The 21,432-nt window shown below is 40.4% G+C and overlaps 1 pseudogene; it reads left to right on the top strand.

Annotated features, from left to right (window-relative positions):
- Window positions 1-11,887: 11,887 nt before the first annotated feature.
- Window positions 11,888-20,497, top strand: LOC143600688 (phragmoplastin DRP1A-like; annotated as a pseudogene).
- Window positions 20,498-21,432: the final 935 nt, after the last annotated feature.

Here is a 21,432-nt window from a genome sequence, read left to right as displayed (position 1 = left end):
TGATCATACAACTAACAAAGACGCTGACCAAAATACGCTAAGAAAGTTCGAGTTGGGTAGTATAGATGTAAGGAATATTTGGACTCATGGCATGGCATGAAGAGTAGATGCTTCAAATGGATTAACAAAGAATTGGAGAACATCATAAAGCTAGAAGATAAAATATGGACCGTTGACCAAAAAGTTAACATTGACCGAAAAGTAAAAGAAAAAGTCATCAAAACAGAAGTGATCAGTTTTGGATTGTGTTTTATCAATATTTCCTAATTAGCATTGGTTTAATACTCCCCCTAATATTTTCTAATTTGGTAATAGTGAAGTGTCAAACAAGCTTTCATGTTTAATATGATATATATATATATATATATATATTTTCAAACGACAAATTTTATTAAACAAGTCAAACTAGCAAGAAGATAGGACCAACAATGAATACTTGATCTTGTCATTTAAAAGCTTTTTTTTCTTTTTCAAATGACACTATTTATGACACATGAGACTACATAGAATGTTACATAGTCATGACCGTAAAGTTGAAAATCTGAATTATGTGTGTGATTCATGCTACAAAGCCGTTACTTATATGGTGTGTTACATTGCATTAAATCATATAGATATGTATGTATATGTATCATATGTTTGAATCTAGACCAATTTGGATCACAAATTGCCTTTTACTTTTTAATTAATTTAAATAACGAACTAGATACCAACTAACAAGACTTACACAATCTACCGTAAACCTTTTAAATGCATTAAACTATGATTTTATACCTACTGATGAATACTTGAATCGGACTAAATGCTAGTATTATAAAAAGCAATTATAAAATGCACGCATTACATACACAATGCCTGTATAATCAAATTATTGCATTAAACTTGTTTTCACGTACCAGTGATTTGGTTATCCATTTACAAGAGCAAAATCTTTAATATTTGGGTTTAATAGAGATGTTTATTGTTCAAACTTCAAATCCAACAAAAAGGTATGAAAGAAATTTATAGTTCAAAAAATAAAACTTGCATTAATGTAAAGGGTTGAGTTATAATAAGAAGATTAGTTTTTGTAGGAATGATAGGAAATAATCTTGTCCATTCATTTTAAACTTGAATGGTTGAGATTAGATTAGAGAGAAAATCAAGTGTAAACAAGGGTAAGGGCATAACATGGATAACACATTTGTTGACTTTTGCTCTCTACATGCAAGACACATGTCAAATTCCCCATCATTTTAAAAAGTCAATTTTTTTATACGGAATTTTTTTAAAAAACAATTTCACCTTAATAACGAGTGTTTTGTTATCTTTTATATGAGTACCATATTGCTATATAAAAATAAAAATTATTCGTTGGTTTTTTACAAATTATGTTTTACCAAAATTGTGTTTTACAAAATTGTGTTATATAATTGTGTTTTATTTTTTCATATTGCTTTTTGCATTGTGTTTTTCACATTGTGTTATTTAATTATGTTTGTCATTCTGTTTTTATTTTCATAATGTTTTTTCCATTGTGTTTTATCATAGCGTTTTCCATTGTGTTTTATTTTCCGTCGCAATTTCCGATGACTTTTCGGGCAAGGTGGTGGCGGTGGGCGGTGGTGGTTGTAGAAGATGAGTGAAAATTTAAGTGAGTTTTTAAGATTAATTAAGTGGGTTTATGAAATTAAATTAAATTAAATGTGTTTTTAATATTAAGGTAGTAGACTAAAATACCTTCATTCTTAGCTTTTTTAGGAAAATCAAACTTCTTATTTGAACATTTCTCATATAAAATAATAAGTTTTAATATATAGTTTAAATTATATGGCTAAAAAGTAAGTTTCATTTGAATCACCCCTTTATTGATCATCACGTCAACGCTACGTCGGCTTTGTCTTCTTCATTCTTCCTTACCCTTTAACGAGGGCTATGGATCATTCCCCCTCATTTTCCATCATTTTCTATCATTCCACTATTTAATAATATAAATATTGAAAAAAAAAATTGATTGGCCATTGACCAGCGTGACCAGTGACGAAGGATATTGAGGGACAGGGGTGCCCCCGCCCCTGCTTGTTCACGCAACAATGTAAATTTAGTCGTTTTTCGTTTGCATTTTTTTATATGTAGTGTAAATTTACCCGTTTTCGATCAAAAACTTGAGTCAGGCCCCCCTCATTTATTCGTTTATGATTTTTTAAATGCATTTTGAGTCTGGCCCCATCGACATTGGTGTCCAAGCTTCGCCACTGAGCGTAACCATGGTCAGTGGCCTCATGTCACTACTGAAATGAGACCATCCACAATAAGGCATTTTTAGGCGATGTTTTTTGGTGCTTGTCTGCATCATCAGTTTTTTTTATTGTAGATGTTTTTATCATGCGTTTTTTAGTTGAGTTTTTTCATATGAACTATCAAAAACATCACCTTTTGAAGGTGGTGGGGCCAGGTTGGGGGTGGGTGGGGCTTGAATATATTATTTTTTTTTGTTAAAGGTGACGATGCATTGACAATGTTTTTAGGTGTTTTTAGGATTCCTTATTGCGTGAGTTTTATTAGTTTTTAAAGAATGATATTTTTATGACATGACATCCGACTTGACATGTTTTTAGGTGTTTTTCCGGGGTGCTTATCGTAGATGCTTTGAGGAAAGAAGAAGGGGGGGGGGGGTTTACTTTAGTGGCCTCATTTGAATAAGAGGGCTGCCACGTAGGACCAATGAAGGTTGTCCACTGATTAATACCCACCAGCCTAATTAAAGTAATATCAGTAAAAAGTAAAGTTTTATTTGATATGAATTAGATTTTTTTAAACAACCAACGAATAAAGCCCAATTATCTCGAGTAACCCAATAGCAAATCGTGTAGCACAAGTCCCAGCCAGAAAGAGACGCGGTTACGGACTTACGTCCACATGCACACACGTTCATTCCCTAAATATGCTTGTAGCTTCCATAAACATTAACCGAACTCATCATCCCCATTTGCCGTTACATTAATTAATTAATTCGTTTTTGAAGAAACACTAACCGGACCCCGGGCAGATTACGGATAACCTGGGGGTTAGATAGATGTTTCCCACGAGGGGTTAGACCCGGTAAAGATGGTTCTTCTGATAACCTGCAAAACAGACACCGTGAGCTTGTCACTGAGAAGGGGGGGGGGGTTCCTCCTTGTGACCACCCTCCGGCGGGAGAATCAGACTAGATTGCTCTTTAAATATAAATGTATATTAAGAGATTGCTAGAGCAGATATCAGGTATAATATGATAAGATATGTTATGATATGATGATCATACCATTTGTGGTATTTATAGCCGAAGGTAGGTTTCCAAGGAGGTGTGGCCTGCTGAGTACTATTCATGTTCAACCAACAGTGGCCTACGCACGTGCCATGCTGGTAGTTGATGAGTAGGCAGCGGCTGATAGTGACCAGGCCTGCTGTGCACTATTCCTTTTTCACCAACTACAGGCTAGGCACGTGGTATGTCAGGAGTTGGTGAGTAGGTAGCGGCTAATAGTGACATACACTACAAGAGCATGCTGCTCGCCATACTGTTGTCAATGAGCTGTCGTATCTTTGGACAGATCTTTTGCCCATACCTCGTCAGGTACAGTAAAAGATCCTCAGTATCGTACGGACTGGCTCATTTGGGCGGGAGTATTCCCCCTCCCGCCTTTGTGCGGGAATGTTCCCGGCTTGCTCATTCCTTCTTCAGGTGACTGCTGAATTATTATGAGAGTTAAGCCTTGTGCGTGTAGCCATGCTGCGCGGGTGGCCTTCCCTGATGGCCGGTATCCGTAACTGCGGGAACAGGTGGAGTACCTGAAAACCATTGGTAGGCGTTTCCTGCGGGGACAGCTTGCGTACCGCACGTGAGGACGTCACGTCTCTGAGCGTGGTGGGTCCTGCTGATCCAGTTGGTTTCTGCGCAGACGTTCCTTTAGTTTAGTCTTGCGGGTTCAACCGCGCAGACGTCCGTTAAGGAGTCTTGCGGGTTGAACTGCGCAGACGTCCATTTTCAAGGTGAGTCTGTGGGTCCAACTGGGCTCTGCTGGGACCTACCTCTTCAAGTCCCCCCAGTCCAATGTTCTTCTCATGAATGTTTAATAAAGTGAGGTGAACTTTTGGACTTTAAGCAAAGGGTTTTTGAAAAGGGTTTAGTTTTAAGGTTTTCCATGGGGATTCTTCCCACGGAAGTCCTAATGTCACGCAGAATTTCCCACTGTTCTGCTTGATCTTTGGGTATGATGCGGGTAGGTCTGTAACCTCCTCGCAAGTCAGGAGCGTTGAGTACCTCTTGTTTCGATTCTCCATGAGGTTTTGGTAGTTTTGAACATAGTGATCAATTATGTTAAAACCACCAATTCCATCTTGAAGTTTCAAACAATCTAGTTCTCGACGTTCCCGATATGCGGGGATGTTATTCCCGTTTGCGCAAGCATGGCCCAGAAGATCCTTCTTGGTTTCATTTCCCTGCGGAGTGCTAGGTATGTGAAGGGTTTCGCCTTGACACTGTACCCGCACCCGTCTTATAGTTACTTTACTCCCAAGGTATTCCTGGCGTCAATTCCCTGCAGGTGCTAAGTATGTGAAGGGTTTTGCCTTAACACTGTACCCGCACCCGTCTTATAGTTACTTGGTTGCCGAGGTATTCCTGGCGTCAATTCCCTGCAGGTGCTAGGTATGTGAAGGGTTTTGCCTTAACACTGTACCCGCACCCGTCTTATAGTTACTTGGTTGCCGAGGTATTTTTGGCTTCAATTCCCTGCGGGTGCTAAGTATGTGAAGGGTTTTGCCTTGACACTGTACCCGCACCCGTCTTATAGTTACTTGGTTGCCGAGGTATTCCTGGCGTCAATTCCCTGCAGGTGCTAGGTATGTGAAGGGTTTTGCCTTAACACTGTACCCGCACCCGTCTTATAGTTACTTGGTTGCCGAGGTATTTTTGGCTTCAATTCCCTGCGGGTGCTAAGTATGTGAAGGGTTTTGCCTTGACACTGTACCCGCACCCGTCTTATAGTTACTTGGTTGCCGAGGTATTCCTGGCGTCAATTCCCTGCAGGTGCTAGGTATGTGAAGGGTTTTGCCTTAACACTGTACCCGCACCCGTCTTATAGTTGGTTGCCGAGGTATTTTTGGCTTCAATTCCCTGCGGGTGCTAAGTATGTGAAGGGTTTTGCCTTGACACTGTACCCGCACCCGTCTTATAGTTACTTGGTTGCCAAGGTAAGGGGTATTTTCCCGCTTACTTTTGAATCTTTTTGAATTTTTTTTGAAATTCGAAGAGTTGGTGAAAGGATAAGAACAGTCCAAACCTCTGAAACGTCGTGCGACGGTTTCTTCTGACTGTGTCAGGACGTGCAGGAAGTTATGGTGACGTGACAGTACATGGTCATTCCAGACGCTTTTTCAGGCGCGTGGGCGATTTTTCGGGCGCGTGGCCGCGAAATTAATGGTACGCGTCCTTTCAACAGCTGTTGCCAGCTTGCTTTTCGCCACGTGTCATAGTTTCATTGCACCTTTGATTTCTCTCTCTTCCGCATTAAATTCATCGCATTAATTGCGATTAGTATATAAAGAGGGAGAGGGTTCTTTGTAATCCATACTTTCACTCTTCATCTTCATCTTCAAAACGATTTCCGGCGAATACTCATCTTTTTAGTCGAGCATTCCCTTGAAATCGTTTTCTTCTTTCTGCAAGATGTCTTCACGTGATCTCGAGTCTACAGCCGATGACAAGAGTACTGCTGGCGAGTGCCAGTGTGCTCTGCCTGTCGATCTGTATCAGTACGTCGTCAGGAAGTTCATGCTCGAGTCTCTCGAGCCTGAGTTTCCTGAACCCCACCAGACGGTGTACGATGCCCCCAGAGGCAAGATCGGGGTATATGCTGCATTCTTTGTTTATGGGAATCTTAGGTTCCCATTGACAAAGTTTGTTTACCGTGTCCTTGAGAGGCACGGTGTGCACCTGACCGAGGTGCATCCGATGGCGATTGCCAAGGTTCGCCACTTCGAGTGGGTGTGCCGGATTCTGGGCATTGAGCCCTATGTTGACCGCCTGATGACCTTCTACAACTGGAGGTGCATCCAGGGGTGGTACACGTTGATAACCCGGATTAAGGGTTTGAAGATTTGCGCAACCGAGCGCAGTCTTCGCTCGTGGAAGCGGGAGTTCTTCTACATCTCCGCTCGCGCCATCCCCCTTGCCATGAAATTCAAGAATGGGCAAGCACTTCCCAGCCTTCACGCCTCCAACTACCAGGAGGCGGAATGGTTTGCGAAGATATCCCGAGTCCAATCTCCGGTTTACCGGTTTGCGGAGTCCGGGATGGTGATGCTGGGGATGAGCCGGGTGTGGAAGGCTGCGGATGCGCAAAAGATCCCAATCGTCCTTGAATACGGTTCGAACTCTGTTCCTTACGGTATGCTCTGTTTCCCTTTGTTAATTTAGAATTTCTTCTAATCTTCTTTCCTGTTTATTTCAGAGGGGAACGACTTGCAGTCGCTCCTGAACCCGCGGGAGGCTGACGGTCCCGCTCGGATGGGTACTCGCGCTCTAGACGAGAACGATTTGCCCATCCTAGAACAAACGGCGGATCGGTTCGTGGAGGTCTATCCGCTAGGCCATGAGATCCTTAGCGCCAGGCGGCCAGGTAAGGCGCTATTCGACCCTCGACCCCTCAATGTTGAAACCTCTGCTGGAATTCCTCTAATCGTATGTTCTGATGAGGAATCCGCAGATGGTCCTCCGTTGGTGCGGAAGAAGAAGGCTGCCGGCGGGAAGGGGAAGGAGAAGGTGGCCTCCAGTGCCGATCCGGTGCCTCGGTCTGACTCGGAGACCGAGAGCGAAGAGTTGGCGGGGAATCCCGGTGGTGATAAGACCACTGCTCCGGAGGCTGCGACTGTCACCTCCGGAGAGCCCAAGAAGACGACGGTGAGCGGCGCAAAGAGGCCGGCTCCATCGGGTTCGTCCCCGCCTCTCCGTACCTTTAGGCTCAAGAAAACCCGTAAGTACAAACTTCCTTTATCTTTAACTTCATAGCTTTATCATTAACACTTTTCTTCTTTGTGCAGGCGTGGATGTTGACGCATTCCAGGGTGGAGCGCAGAGCACCCCGCCCATGACGGTAGGCTTGGTCAGCCTACCTGAGGCGACGACCCAGGCGCCTGCGCCTGCTTTCGCTGGTTCAGTTGCTCACTCTTTTGAGCCGACTGTTCCAGCTGTGATGACGTCACCGCCGGCTGTGAGTGCTATTTTTACCGCATCTTTCACCGAGCCTGCGGTTACTTTTGCTGCGGATTCCGCGACGACGACCGCGGCGGCTTCTACCATGCCTCCGTCATCGGCAACGACGGCCGAACCTTCAGGTATGCATGGGGCTTATCGCCAACCTCTGCCTCCTTCCCATCTGCCTGACCTCTTGGATGGATTTCCGTTGGGTTCAGGTGATGGGTTTGGCGGCTATCGGCCTGTTATTGACCCTACAGGTGCGTAGGGTTCTTTTGGCCCATTTTATATATATATATTTTTTTTATCATCTTTTCCTAACTGCTTTATGTTTTTTGCAGTGTCGGATTCCAATGAAGTGTATGTTCCACGATGGAACATTCGCCGAGGAACAACCCTTCGCACCCCTGTGGAGTGCGTGGAATGGGCTCGTCACGCTGCTCCCAGTGGTGCGTTGGGGGAAGCCATGGCTAGCTACCAGGAGGGTAGGCTAACCAATGAGCTTCGGGTTCTCCTGTCCCGGATGCAGCCGCGCGTCGAGCTGCTTTGTCGTGAAAACGACAAGTTAAAAGCAGCTCGCCTTCAGGAAGTAGCTCAGGCGCGGGCTGTCCGGGAGGAGAACCAAAGACTTACCGCAGTGGCTGCGGAGAAGGAGAAGGCCTTCAAGGCCCTCGAGGTTGAAGTTCAGGCCCGGCTCGAGGCCCGTTCCAAGGCTGCTCAAGCTGTTAATGAACAGCTTCGGCTGGCTAAGGAAACTGTAAGGAACGCAACCGAGAGGGCCACCAAGGCTGAAGCTGTTGCTGAGCCTCTACGCGTGGAGAATGAAGAGCTTAAAGCCAAATTAGAGGCTCTCCAGCAGGCTCATGATGCCTTGGCGATGGAAGACGCCAAAAAGCTCCAGGAGATCTTGGACCAGAGGGGGGTGCTTGACCATACTGAGCGAAAGCTAAAGGGCGTCGAAGAGGCTGCGGCTAAAGAAGTGTTGCTTGCCAACCTCAACAAGAGTGAAGCCGAACGCGCCCGTAACGAAGCTCAAGCTGCCCTCCAAGAAGCTCTGGTTGCCAAGGAATGGCTTCTTCGAGAAGCGTTGTCTCAGGTATGCTTTTCATTTCTTTACGCTTTTCTTTGTAGATAGAAAAGGTTTTGATACTTGTATATTTTCTTGTAGGTTGTGCATCGGGTCTTCTCAGAGACGTCTTATGACGATGCTATGAGCGCAGCCCTCAACGCTTCTCACGAGGATGGGGAAAAGGCCGGCTTCCTGCTTGGTCTAGGGTTCGTTGAGAAAGGCATCCCGCCTTCCAACTTCCCTTTGTACAATGTTGATACTGAAGCTGTTTACGACCAAGCAGTGAATCAGTATGCCGCCTTCCCGCATCCGGTGGTGGAGAAGGTGAACCAAGTTGCTGCTGCTGATGATGGGCTAGCTATCCTTAAAGCTTTCCTTGAACTGCCACGATCTACTGATGGTGCTGGTCCAAGTGGAAGTGGCCCTGAAGCCTGATCCTGAAGATCCCTTCCCACTGCTAGGATAGATTTAGCTTGTATAGATTTATTTTCTTGTAGGCGGGTAGTTACCCGGCCATTCTTGTAATGAATCATTGTGAAATATAAATCTTTTTGCGGGTAAGACCGCTACTTTCGTTGGATTCCTTGCTTTGTAAACGTTATATGACTTGCATACTTTAGTTTAAATTAGCAATTTTCCAAGTGTTTAGAATAAGTTAACCTTTGAACGTGGTAGATAATAGGTGTGAAGTTTTGCTTCCTCTTTCGTGATTGTGCGGGTAAGACCGTCACTTGCACTTAGTAGGATGGCTAAACTTTACCTATATCTGACCTGCGTGTAGGTTTTCCTCATCCTTTTTTGAAATTTCTAAGTGTTTAGGATAAGTTAACCTTTGAACGTGGTAGATAATAGGTGTGAAGTTTTGCTTCCTCTTTCGTGATTGTGCGGGTAGGACCGTCACTTGCACTTAGTAGGATGGCTAAACTTTACCTATATCTGACCTGCGTGTAGGTTTTCCTCATCCTTTTGTTAGAAATTCTGTTTTGAACCGTTCGACGCGCGGTTGTCAATAGGTTAGTGTTCAGTTTCCTCTCATGATTCATGCGGATAGACCGGCACTTTCATTTAGTAGGATGACTGAACTTTTCCCCTTCAACTGACCTGCGTGAAGGTTTGCCGTTTTTTGGGTTTATGCGGGTTTTGCCGCCTTCCCCACGCAACGACTTTCCACGTATTTATGCGGTGAAAACCGGCATATCCGTGTTGAATAAATTAACCGTTCGACGCGCGGTTGTTAATAGGTTAGTGTTCAGTTTCCTATATCATGATTCATGCGGATAGACCGGCACTTTCATTTAGTAGGATGATTGAACTTTTCCCCTTCAACTGACCTGCGTGAAGGTTTGCCGTTTTTTGGGTTTATGCGGGTTTTGCCGCCTTCCCCACGCAACGACTTTCCACGTAATTATGCGGTGAAGACCGGCATATCCGTGTTGAATAAATTAACCGTTCGACGCGCGGTTGTTAATAGGTTAGTGTTCAGTTTCCTCTATCATGATTCATGCGGATAGACCGGCACTTTCATTTAGTAGGATGACTGAACTTTTCCCCTTCAACTGACCTGCGTGAAGGTTTGCCGTTTTTTGGGTTTATGCGGGTTTTGCCGCCTTCCCCATGCAACGACTTCCACACGTATGTATGCGGTGAAAACCGGCATCAGTGTTGATAGTTCATAAAGTATAAATGTAAAATCATCAGCGTCGATGTTCTAAGGAGAATCATTTCCATTAGAAGTGGCTATTGGCCTTTTCTTTACAAATTTGGAATTGATCTACATGCAAACTGTGTAATTGAGCTCCCTTCCATGTTGTTGGGATGGGAGTGCCATCGAGCCGATACCTGGTTCGGGATCTCGTTCTTTACGCAGCATGTAGTCTCCACATCGAAGCTGCAATTTTATTCGTGTTTTTTGGTTTGAAGGCTTCTCCAAAACGCCTTCTCGGTTGGGAGTCCGTTTCCTTACGCTTCCCTTTTGCCCTATGGCGAGGGTTCGCGTCGGAGTCGGACTCCTCCGAGTCATCGTCCAAGTATTCTTCGAATTCGTCAGCCTGTTGGACGGAACGCAAGCGTTCGTCCAACTCAGCTTGGAATTCCTTCTGACGTGCCTCCGCCCATGCCTTAACTTCATCGAGTGTTTGGCGGGGGTCTTGTTCGTTTCTCTAACTGGGTATCGGTGAATCCCAGTGAGCGATTATTTACTGCACTTGCCCCAGCTTGGGTAACTGGGGTAGTGTTCGTAAAATTTACTTCACTTGCCCCGGCTTGGGTAACCGGGGTAGTGTTTGTAAAAACTGTGTAGCCGGTATTCCCCCCAGTAGCTGGGGTTGTGGTTACCGGAGTTTCTTTAACCATCTTTCCAGAAGTTTGAAAAAACTGGAGAAAAATGAAGTTCTAGCTTTTATGCACGGATGGCGCCAATGAAGAAACACTAACCGGACCCCGGGCAGATTACGGATAACCTGGGGGTTAGATAGATGTTTCCCACGAGGGGTTAGACCCGGTAAAGATGGTTCTTCTGATAACCTGCAAAACAGACACCGTGAGCTTGTCACTGAGAAGGGGGGGGGGTTCCTCCTTGTGACCACCCTCCGGCGGGAGAATCAGACTAGATTGCTCTTTAAATATAAATGTATATTAAGAGATTGCTAGAGCAGATATCAGGTATAATATGATAAGATATGTTATGATATGATGATCATACCATTTGTGGTATTTATAGCCGAAGGTAGGTTTCCAAGGAGGTGTGGCCTGCTGAGTACTATTCCTGTTCAACCAACAGTGGCCTACGCACGTGCCATGCTGGTAGTTGATGAGTAGGCAGCGGCTGATAGTGACCAGGCCTGCTGTGCACTATTCCTTTTTCACCAACTACAGGCTAGGCACGTGGTATGTCAGGAGTTGGTGAGTAGGTAGCGGCTAATAGTGACATACAGTACAAGAGCATACTGCTCGCCATACTGTTGTCAATGAGCTGTCGTATCTTTGGACAGATCTTTTGCCCATACCTCGTCAGGTACAGTAAAAGATCCTCAGTATCGTACGGACTGGCTCATTTGGGCGGGAGTATTCCCCCTCCCGCCTTTGTGCGGGAATGTTCCCGGCTTGCTCATTCCTTCTTCAGGTGACTGCTGAATTATTATGAGAGTTAAGCCTTGTGCGTGTAGCCATGCTGCGCGGGTGGCCTTCCCTGATGGCCGGTATCCGTAACTGCGGGAACAGGCGGAGTACCTGAAAACCATTGGTAGGCGTTTCCTGCAGGGACAGCTTGCGTACAGCACGTGAGGACGTCACGTCTCTGAGCGTGGTGGGTCCTGCTGATCCAGTTGGTTTCTGCGCAGACGTTCCTTTAGTTTAGTCTTGCGGGTTCAACCGCGCAGACGTCCGTTAAGGAGTCTTGCGGGTTGAACTGCGCAGACGTCCCTTTTCAAGGTGAGTCTGTGGGTCCAACTGGGCTCTGCTGGACCTACCTCTTCAGTTTTGTTTTGATCTTTTCTTCCGTCCGTTATTCTCTCACTCTCAAACCCTAGCTAATCAATCGATCTTCATCATCTCTCATTCGACATTAATATCATCATCGATCGATATATCAACCACCGTTGTTTGCAATGGAGACACTGATCGATCTGGTGAACAAGCTACAGAAAGCATGCACAGCGTTAGGCGATTTCGGTGACGAATCTTCCACTCAACTTCCTACGCTTTGGGACGCCTTGCCTACCATCGCCGTCGTAGGCGGTCAGGTATATACAATTAGCAACGTGTTTTGATTATACTGGATTAGGTATATAGAGTTACGTAAGTTACGTTTGTGTGTATACATGTTTATGAATTTTGATGTTACAGTATACGTTTTAAATTTTGAGTTGAAGTGTTAATTTATCTGGTTTTACTCCTGATGATTACTGTTATCATTTTATCGTTTGTTGTTACATCTTCGTTTGAATTGTGTAATGTATGCTTATAATTAGGGTCATGCTAGGCTCATTTCGAGCTCTTTTTCTAAGCTTGAGCTCGGCTTGTTTCAAGCTGTTTTGCTAAAACTCGAGCTCTGCTCGTTATGACTTACTAAGCTCGGCTCGTTTTATAAATTTTGTATGAGATATTTTTGTTATAAATTTTGAGTTGAAGTGTTAATTGATCTAATTTAACTCCTGATAACTGTTATTGTCAGTTATTAATTAGCTTATATATATGCTTTCAAATATTTGTGTGTATTTTGGGAAGAATTTTAAGCGTGCCTATGCTCGACTCGAGCTCATGTAGTACGTTAATCGAGCAAAAGCCTGGCTCGAGCTCGGCTGTGCTGTGTGAAATCAGTACATAGAAGTCTAAAACTGGTCAAACTTGCAAATACACAAGGCTCGCTAAAGCTCAATGAGCCTAAGCGAGCTTCTAATACAAGGCTCAAGCTCCGGCTTGATAACTAAATGAGCTTTATTTGAGGCTCGAGGTCGGCTCATTCAAGCTTTTATCGCTTCGATCTCAAGTATCTTGTGATCAGCTAAGCTCGTTTTGCACCCCTAGATGTGACATATGTTAAATGATTAATGTGGCTCATCATAATTTTTTTTAAAGAGTTCTGGAAAGTCATCTGTGCTGGAAAGTATCGTAGGGAAGGATTTTTTGCCTCGTGGATCTTGTAATTAAATATTCAAATTTGTAGCATAAATCCGTGTATAATTAACTATAGCAATAGAAAACATCTATATTCAGGGATTGTTACACGGTGTCCTCTTGTTCTACAACTTCATAGGGCTGAAGAAGGAAGAGAATATGCAGAGTTTGCTCACCTGCCAAGAAAAAGGTTCACTGATTTTGGTATGATCAACATAATTATATGGCATTTTATTCAATATAAGTTGCAAGCTTTATTGAAATGCAAAGCTCAAGGTTTTATGTTGTGTAGCTGCTGTGAGGAAGGAGATTGCTGATGAAACTGACCGAGAGACGGGTCGTACCAAACAGATTTCATCTGTTCCTATATATCTCAGTATATATTCTCCCAATGGTAGGATATAAATCTATAATCATGTTTTATGACCATAAAATATCTTTTCTGCAGCTCTTGGTCACAACAACTTACTACTTTTATTTTATATATTTGACAGTTGTAAACTTGACCCTGATTGACCTTCCTGGTCTTACAAAAGTAGCTGTTGGTGAGTTTTACTTAATTCACTTTGCTATTGTGGTAACATTTCTGTGATCAAATATTCAAATCTTAAAGTTTTACTTATATGATGTTTATAGACGGTCAATCAGATAGCATTGTGCAAGAAATTGAGAATTTGGTACGGTCCTACATTGAGAAGGTATATTATTTTCAGATTATCCTTAAAAACTGGACATTTAATTCTTTAGGTAATGTATTATTATATCATAATTAATACGGAGTTACATATTATCCTTGTTTTCTTGCAGCCTAATTGCATTATTCTAGCAGTTTCTCCTGCTAACCAACACCTTGCAACATCCGATGCTATCAAAATTTCTCGTGAAGTGGACCCGAAAGGTAATATATAATCGTATCTTCTCCTTACCATAATATGTTATTATTTATTTGTTTTTTTGATAATTTTAGTTTTCTAATTAGTTAACATCTTAATTAATACACAGGGGAGAGAACTTTTGGTGTTTTGACAAAGATTGATCTTATGGACAAGGGTACTGATGCAGCTAATGTAAGCCAGCCTTCACTTTACAGTTTATATATTATCTGAATCAAGCATATTACTTCACAACACAAATATTTTGAGTTTACGCTATAAAACTGAACTTTCTTTCCTGAAAGTGCTAATGTGACAACTAACCTTTTTACTTTCAATATGACTATTACACTACAAAATCTGGTTCCAAACTTCCAATATGTAGAATTGTAGGTCTGTGAACAAACAGAACATTTAGTGAACCATTCAGGGGGAAGTTTGTTTATTTAATAAATGAACGAACATGGATAGAAACGTTTGTTTATGTAGTTAAATGTATGAACGTGAAAACATGTCTCAATCGCTCATTTAACTTCGTTTATGTTCATTAGTTTATGTTTATCTAATGCCGTTCGTTCACATTTATCAAATCAGGCCCATTACAGTTTAATCTAGTTTTAATAATTTCTTTTGGACCAACATATTGTTGTTCACATTTACTTTTATTTAGTTTTAGTTCAGTTTAGGTCATTCATCTATTTTCATCTATATTCGTTCGTCTACGTTTGTTTATACAGTTAACAAGCGTTTGTTTGTTTGCTTAAAGATAAACGAACAAACAAGAACATGCCATGTTCGTGTTCATTTGGTTACTTTACAAGCCTACGGCAATATGCAAAATTTGTTAGGCCGATTTAACTGTCGGCCACGTTCTTTGTGTTTGGCAGATACTAGAAGGTAGATCATATAGGCTAAATTTCCCTTGGATAGGTGTGGTCAACCGATCTCAAGCTGATATCAACAAAAACATTGACATGATTTCTGCTCGAAAGAGAGAACGAGAATATTTCACTAGTTCACCTGAATATAGTCATCTTGCTAACAGAATGGGCTCTGAACATTTAGGAAAACTGCTTTCCAAGGTAGATTAAATCGTTTTCATCAGCATTTATGTTTTCTTTCAAAAGATATACAAATTCTCACAATGATTCATAATTTCAGCATTTGGAATCTGTCATTAAGTCTCGAATCCCGGGTCTTCAGTCTCTTATTAGCAGAACAATCATTGATCTTGAAACAGAATCAAGCCGCCTTGGGAAGCCCATTGCTGTTGATGCCGGGGTAAGTTCGTGAATCGTTTGGTTTATGTTCATTTATTTAATAAACGAACAAACATGGACAAAGTTTTTGTTCATGTAGTTAAAAGAACGCACATGAGCAAGTCTTGTTCGTTCTTTTGTGTTCATGAATGTTTTCTTACGTTCGTTCATTTAATTCATTTATGTTTGATTTTTAAGCCCGCTACAATTTATTCTCGTTTTAGAAATTAAAATATTACTCATTACAACTTAGTCTAGTTTTGTTACCTTTTTAGTCCAAACACATTGTTGATTTGTTGTTCACGTTTACTTTTAATGGTGTTAGCTCATTCTTCTCTGTGCAGTTAGGTTTACGAACTGTTCGTTTATATTATTAACGAGCGAACATAAATGAACAAGAACATGCTCGTTTTCTAAACGAACGAACACGAAACAACAAAACATGTTCGTTAAACATTTCGTGTTTGATCATTTGCTCAGTTCGTTTACAAGCCTGAGCATTTCCTATATTTATTTGTTCTTTCTTTATATTTATTGTATGGTGTTTATATTATGTTTTTCAGGCGAAATATATATGATAATGGAGATCTGTCGTGCTTTTGATCAGATTTTAAAGAGCATCTTGATGGCATGTATGTATTAGAATACTTTAACCATTTCACGAGTCTTGATAGTTATTTTAATTTTTTTTATGAACTTTTGCAGACGGCCGGGTGGTGAAAAAGTGTGGTGTATTTGATAATCAACTACCTGCTGCTTTAAAAAGATTACAGTTTGACAAGCAACTTTCACTGGAGAATGTGAGAAAGTTAATTACTGAAGCTGATGGATACCAACCTCATTTAATAGCCCCTGAACAAGGCTATCGCCGTCTTATTGAATCTTCTTTAGTTACCATCAAACCTCCTGCTGAGGCAGTTGTTGACGCGGTATGTATGCAAATATATGTAATTCTTTTCAACTAATATGTTTCTTTACTTTCTGTATCCTTTAAAATCATTTGCATATTGTCTACAAATATGTATTAGATAGTGTGTAAACGAGGCAGGCCCGGCTTTTTTAAACTTCAAAAGCTCCGCTCGTTTCAAGCTTTGTTTCTAAAGCTCGAGCTCGGCTCGTGAGTAGGTTTTCAAGCTTGAGCTCTGCTCGTGGGTAGATTTTCTAGCTCGAGTTTGCCTTAGTTATTACTTAATCATAAATATAAATTTTTATGTGATTTTTTTATTATATAAATATATATTTAACATATAATATTGAATATATAGATATCATAGGCTCACGAGCCTGCTCGAGCTCGATAAGTGAAGCTCATGCTCGGGCTCATTTCTTAAAATGAAAGCTTAGGCCCGAGCTCGTCTAGGCTCAAGCTCAGCTTGATTCAAGCTTTATTTCTAAACTTCGGCTCATTTTAAGCTTTATTTCTAAAGCTCGACTCATTTTGTGCTTTGTTTCTTAAGCTAAGCTTTTTTATCAAGTTTTATTTTTAAAGCTCTGCTTGGTTCAAGCTTTAATTTTAAAATTTGGCTCGTGAGTAGGTTTTCAAGCTTGGGATCAGCTAGTTTATTATTGATTAATTAGTTTATGTACACCTTTATCTCATTATTTCATCATAGTTTTATATATAATTATAATTGTCATAAATATGTATTTAACATGTTAAATAAAATTATATAAATAATAGGCTTGTAAGCAGGCTCAAGCTCCGTAAATGAAGCTCGGGCTCGGGCTCATTTACTAAAGCAAGCTTATTTTTAGGCTCGATGTCGCTTAATCTCGGCTTAATTCAAGCATTTAGCGAGCCAATCTAGAGTAGCTCACGATCGGCTTGGCTCGTTAACACCCCTAGTTTTTGATAAAAACAACTTGAAATCTTTTTGTTGTTTTACTTTTTATTGATTTCAGGTTCACAGTATTCTGAAGGATTTGGTTCGAAAGTCATTTAAGGAGACCGCGGTGAGTCTTCAAAGACCCTTTGTGTGATAATATGTGACAATCGTCAATTTCAATTTAACTCCGTTAACTCAACTCCGTCAATTCAAACTTAAGATCACTGAATCTATAACGCACACTTCATTACATTTAAACTAGGGTTTAAATGACGCTTAACACTTACTACATGTGTAGTCTTTCGGGAATTGCACCGAAACGCAAACGAGTTGACGCAAACGATTGACGAATAAACGAAAAACGTCAAAACAATAATTATGTGATAATTATGTGTAGACATATGTGTTATGTGATAACATAGTATAAAACGCTAACTCAAGATGTAAACAAGTTAGTTAAGCTAGATAAGTAATACTTAGAAGTGGAGGGGCCAAAGTGTAACATAGTATTCTATAAATAATAATAATAACTAAACCCTAACTTATTTTCTTTTCCCCACAAGTCCTGATCGGAAACTCTCCTCCCCCTCCCTTGGCTGCCGTCACCTATACACACACATACAACCAAGAATTCAAGTGTTTGATTGAAGAATTAAGTGCTAGGAAGGTATAATCGATTATCCTATGCATCCTTTATACTTAATCTTGACTTTTATTGGGTTAATTACAAACCCTAGCTGCCGATTTTTATATGGTTTTGTGTTCATATGATTTTGTTTGATTGGATGATGTATTGATGATGATTTGATAACTAGATTGAATATTGTTACATGTTAATTGCTTGTGTCTTTGATTTGAGTTCAAACAAAAACCCTAATCATGTATGTAAGGTGTAATTGATGTGCATGGATAGTGATTATGGAGTCTAGAGTGTTATATGAATGCATGATGGTCCATAGATAGTTGATATGTTGAGTTTGGATGCAAACAGTTTCTGGACAGATTGTGTTATTGATGTTTAATTGACTGTAACGAGGTGTAAATGTGAAAATTGGTTGAGATTATTGATACTACAGTAAACTAGGTTGAGTCTAGTTTCTAAAGAATATAAACTTGTAATTTTTGGACAAGTAAAGGTTAACTTTTATGATTTTACAAAAACGTTGTGCAAAGCTGAGCTGTTAGACCTGCTGTTAGGTTGTTTTGTAAATGTTATATCTCATGAACTACGAGACCAATTGGGTTGGTTCCACTTCTGGAAGTTGACTCATTGAGTTAGGAACCTAACCCAAGTGGTCTTGCATTTATTGGATTTTTCGTTTAACGGGAATTGCAAATAACATTCTGTTGTGCATGAATTTGATTGTTATGAGTTTGCTGTAATGATTTGATGATTGTGAGAAAACTATGTGGAATAAAAATATAATAAAATATGTTCTGGAAACCTAAGACATATATGCTTCTGTGATGATTTTTGGTAAATTAATTGAGATGCTATGATCGGTGGAATAGTACAATCTTTCAAGTAGAATTTCTGTCTCGGTGAAACTAGCTGCTGAGTTTTGTGAAAATGCATGAAACATGGTACTTGCTAATTTATTATCGTGTTTTGACCAAATTGCCCTTGAGGGGAATGATTGCAAGTTAATTGTCGTGTTTTGACCAAAATGCCCTTGTGGGGAATAATAGCTAATTGATTGTAATGATTTGACCAAATTGCCCTCGTGGGGAATAGTTGCTAGTTAATTGTTATGTGTTGACCAAATTGCCCTTACAGGGAGTAATTGCTAGTGATGTACTTTATGAATACGTGACACGTAAATAATTGCTTACACATGTAACGTATCACAAATACACTTGTTAAAGTCACACACGATTCACAAACGAAACACGAAACATGTTACGTGCATAGGTATTATGTGCCGGGTCTAGAGACTCGATAATATTCCGACACTTAGAAAAATCTCTTTGTTGTTTTAGAACGCTAAAGAGAGTTTTTCTGTGACGCGCATCTTGGTGATTTAATTTGGGAATTTCTTCGCAAACAGTGAGTTTCACTTTCCCCTTTTAAACTTTTTAAACGCTTTTCACTTGGGGGAGATAACATACTCCGAAACGCATTTAAGATTTTGTTAATATAGATTATATATCACTTGTAAAGACTAAGTGGCAAACGCGTTAACCAAAGTCCTTCATTCACATCGAACCGTTTAATATTGGATAATAGCGAGTCATTGTTGAGTAGTACTACTGGGTTTGACAAACCCCACCCAACGCTAAACTCGACTGGAGGTCGAGCGGGTGTAATCTTGGCTAAACACATACCATGATCTGGATGACCTGGTGGCAAGGCAAATGATAAACAGTCAGCTTCGGTGTCGAACACTTAGTGATACTTGTTTTATAGGCTAGCTACCTATAGATATATAATTGACATAACACTATCTGGTAACGCAAAACGCTGTAACGCAAAACGCTGTTACGCAAAACGCTGAACGCAAACGCTAAACGCTTTATTTTTATATAACTTGTGAACTCACCAACCTTGTGTTGACACTTTTAGTATGTTATTCTCAGGTAGCCGAGGCGGGCGCGCGGTTTAGGAACATGCATTGCTTGAAAACGCTTCTGTTATGCAAACTTATTTTTAACGGTTATCATTGGTTTTAAGTCGTCCTGCGTGACGCAACTTTTGGTTAAAGGTTTTTACGCTTCCGCATTAAATTACTCGTAAACGTTTTTCATGGTTTTGAAACTTTGTTTTATGGTTTGATTATAACTAATGATTCCGATCCTGTTAGTTCACACCCTCTGACGGTAAAACTCCGTTAGTGGATTTTGAGGGTGTGACATAATAACACCTTAATATTCATGTATTATAATTGGTGCTATTGCTGATTAATGTAGGAGTTGAAGCAATTTCCTTCACTTAAGGTGGAAGTTATGAATGCAGCATGTGAGTCATTAGACAGAATGAGGATTGAAAGCAAAAGAGCTACATTACAGTTAGTTGACATGGAAAGCAGTTACTTGACTGTTGATTTCTTCCGGAAGCTACCACAAGACGTTGAGAAGGGCGGGAATCCAATTCACTCGATTTACGATAGATACAATGACACTTATCTTCGTCGCGTTGGTATGTATTGTTGACACAACTCATAAGTCATAACATTGTTAAAAACTCATATCTTATTTAACACAAAATGCAGGATCAAATGTTTTGTCATATGTTCACATGGTGGTTGGAACTTTAAGACACTCCATTCCTAAATCTGTTGTGTATTGTCAAGTCCGTGAAGCCAAACGAAGCTTACTCGATCGTTTCTTCACCGAGTTGGGGGCAAAAGAGGTATGTTTGTGTTTTATATAGGTTAACTAGAAGTAATAACTTTAATATTTTGGTTGTTATGATATTTTGATTTATTTTGTTTGTAGGGAGGACAATTGGGTAAAATGTTGGATGAAGATCCGGTGATAATACAAAGGCGTCAAAACATCGGTTAGAGCTATATCGGGCTGCACAGTCTGAGATTGATACGGTTGTATGGGCCAAGTAGATTGAGTCGTCTCGTACATATCATTTTTGGATCATTTTTTTGTTTGGAAACGGATTAGCGACCATTTACTTTTTTGAAAGGGAAAATTTTAGACGATTTGATATATGCTCGTAAAATTTTAAAAAAATATTATATCTGTCAAAACAAAAACCAATATCAAATATATTCTTTTAAAATAATTAAAATTTCATTTTTATGGATTTTATTAAATATAAATGACACTATCACTGTTATACTCTTCTTTCTAATTTCTTCTTTCTAGTTTTTACACTTTTGAAGCCTTAAATTTGTAGGGTATTTATGTCATAAATATATGAAACTAGTGTTGATCAGGAAAATTGAATCGATTAAACTGTCGATCAACGATGGTTCAAGTTATAGTTTTCTTAATCACAATGTGATTTGGTTTCATTACGTTTTTGCTAAGCTAAAAGGCAACCAACGACTCGAAACCAATAATTGATTTAACCGATAGATTATTTTAGTAACCAAAGTGTTCTTGTTAAGAGAAATATTTTTTATTATAGAAAACACAACTAAACCTAACAAATTAATATGCTAACTCTCAAACAAATTATTCCTTTTTGGAATATAAAAGCCAACAAACTCTGTTGTGACCCTTAACCTTAAATGATAAACAGTGTCCCCCCTTTAACACATTTTTACGCAATGCCCAATTATCATCCCGGCAAAACATGTACACTTTATCCTACAATACCCCACAATATAAAACAAGAAAACTATGCATGTCATAAAAATAAAATAAAATAAAATAAAATAAAAATAAATAATACCTCAGTTTCTTAAAACAAATTTGTATCCTTTTAAGTATATTTAGAAAACTTTGTATATTTTAAAACAATATGTAAATGTATATGTTCTCGGATTGGTAGCCCCGTCACAAAGACAGAGCCTCTTAAACACCGGCTAGCTGGTGGGTGATTCTTTCGGGTGGGAAGCATGCTGGGCCCTACGGACAAAGGTCCGACGTTCGAGTTCGAGGAACTAGGAAGTAAAAG

The sequence above is a fragment of the Bidens hawaiensis genome, unplaced genomic scaffold, assembly GCF_021521415.1.
Source record: "Bidens hawaiensis isolate Kalapana, Puna unplaced genomic scaffold, B.hawaiensis_p1.1 tig00054789_1, whole genome shotgun sequence".
Taxonomy (NCBI): Eukaryota; Viridiplantae; Streptophyta; class Magnoliopsida; order Asterales; family Asteraceae; genus Bidens; species Bidens hawaiensis.
This window is presented reverse-complemented; position numbering and strand designations above follow the sequence as displayed.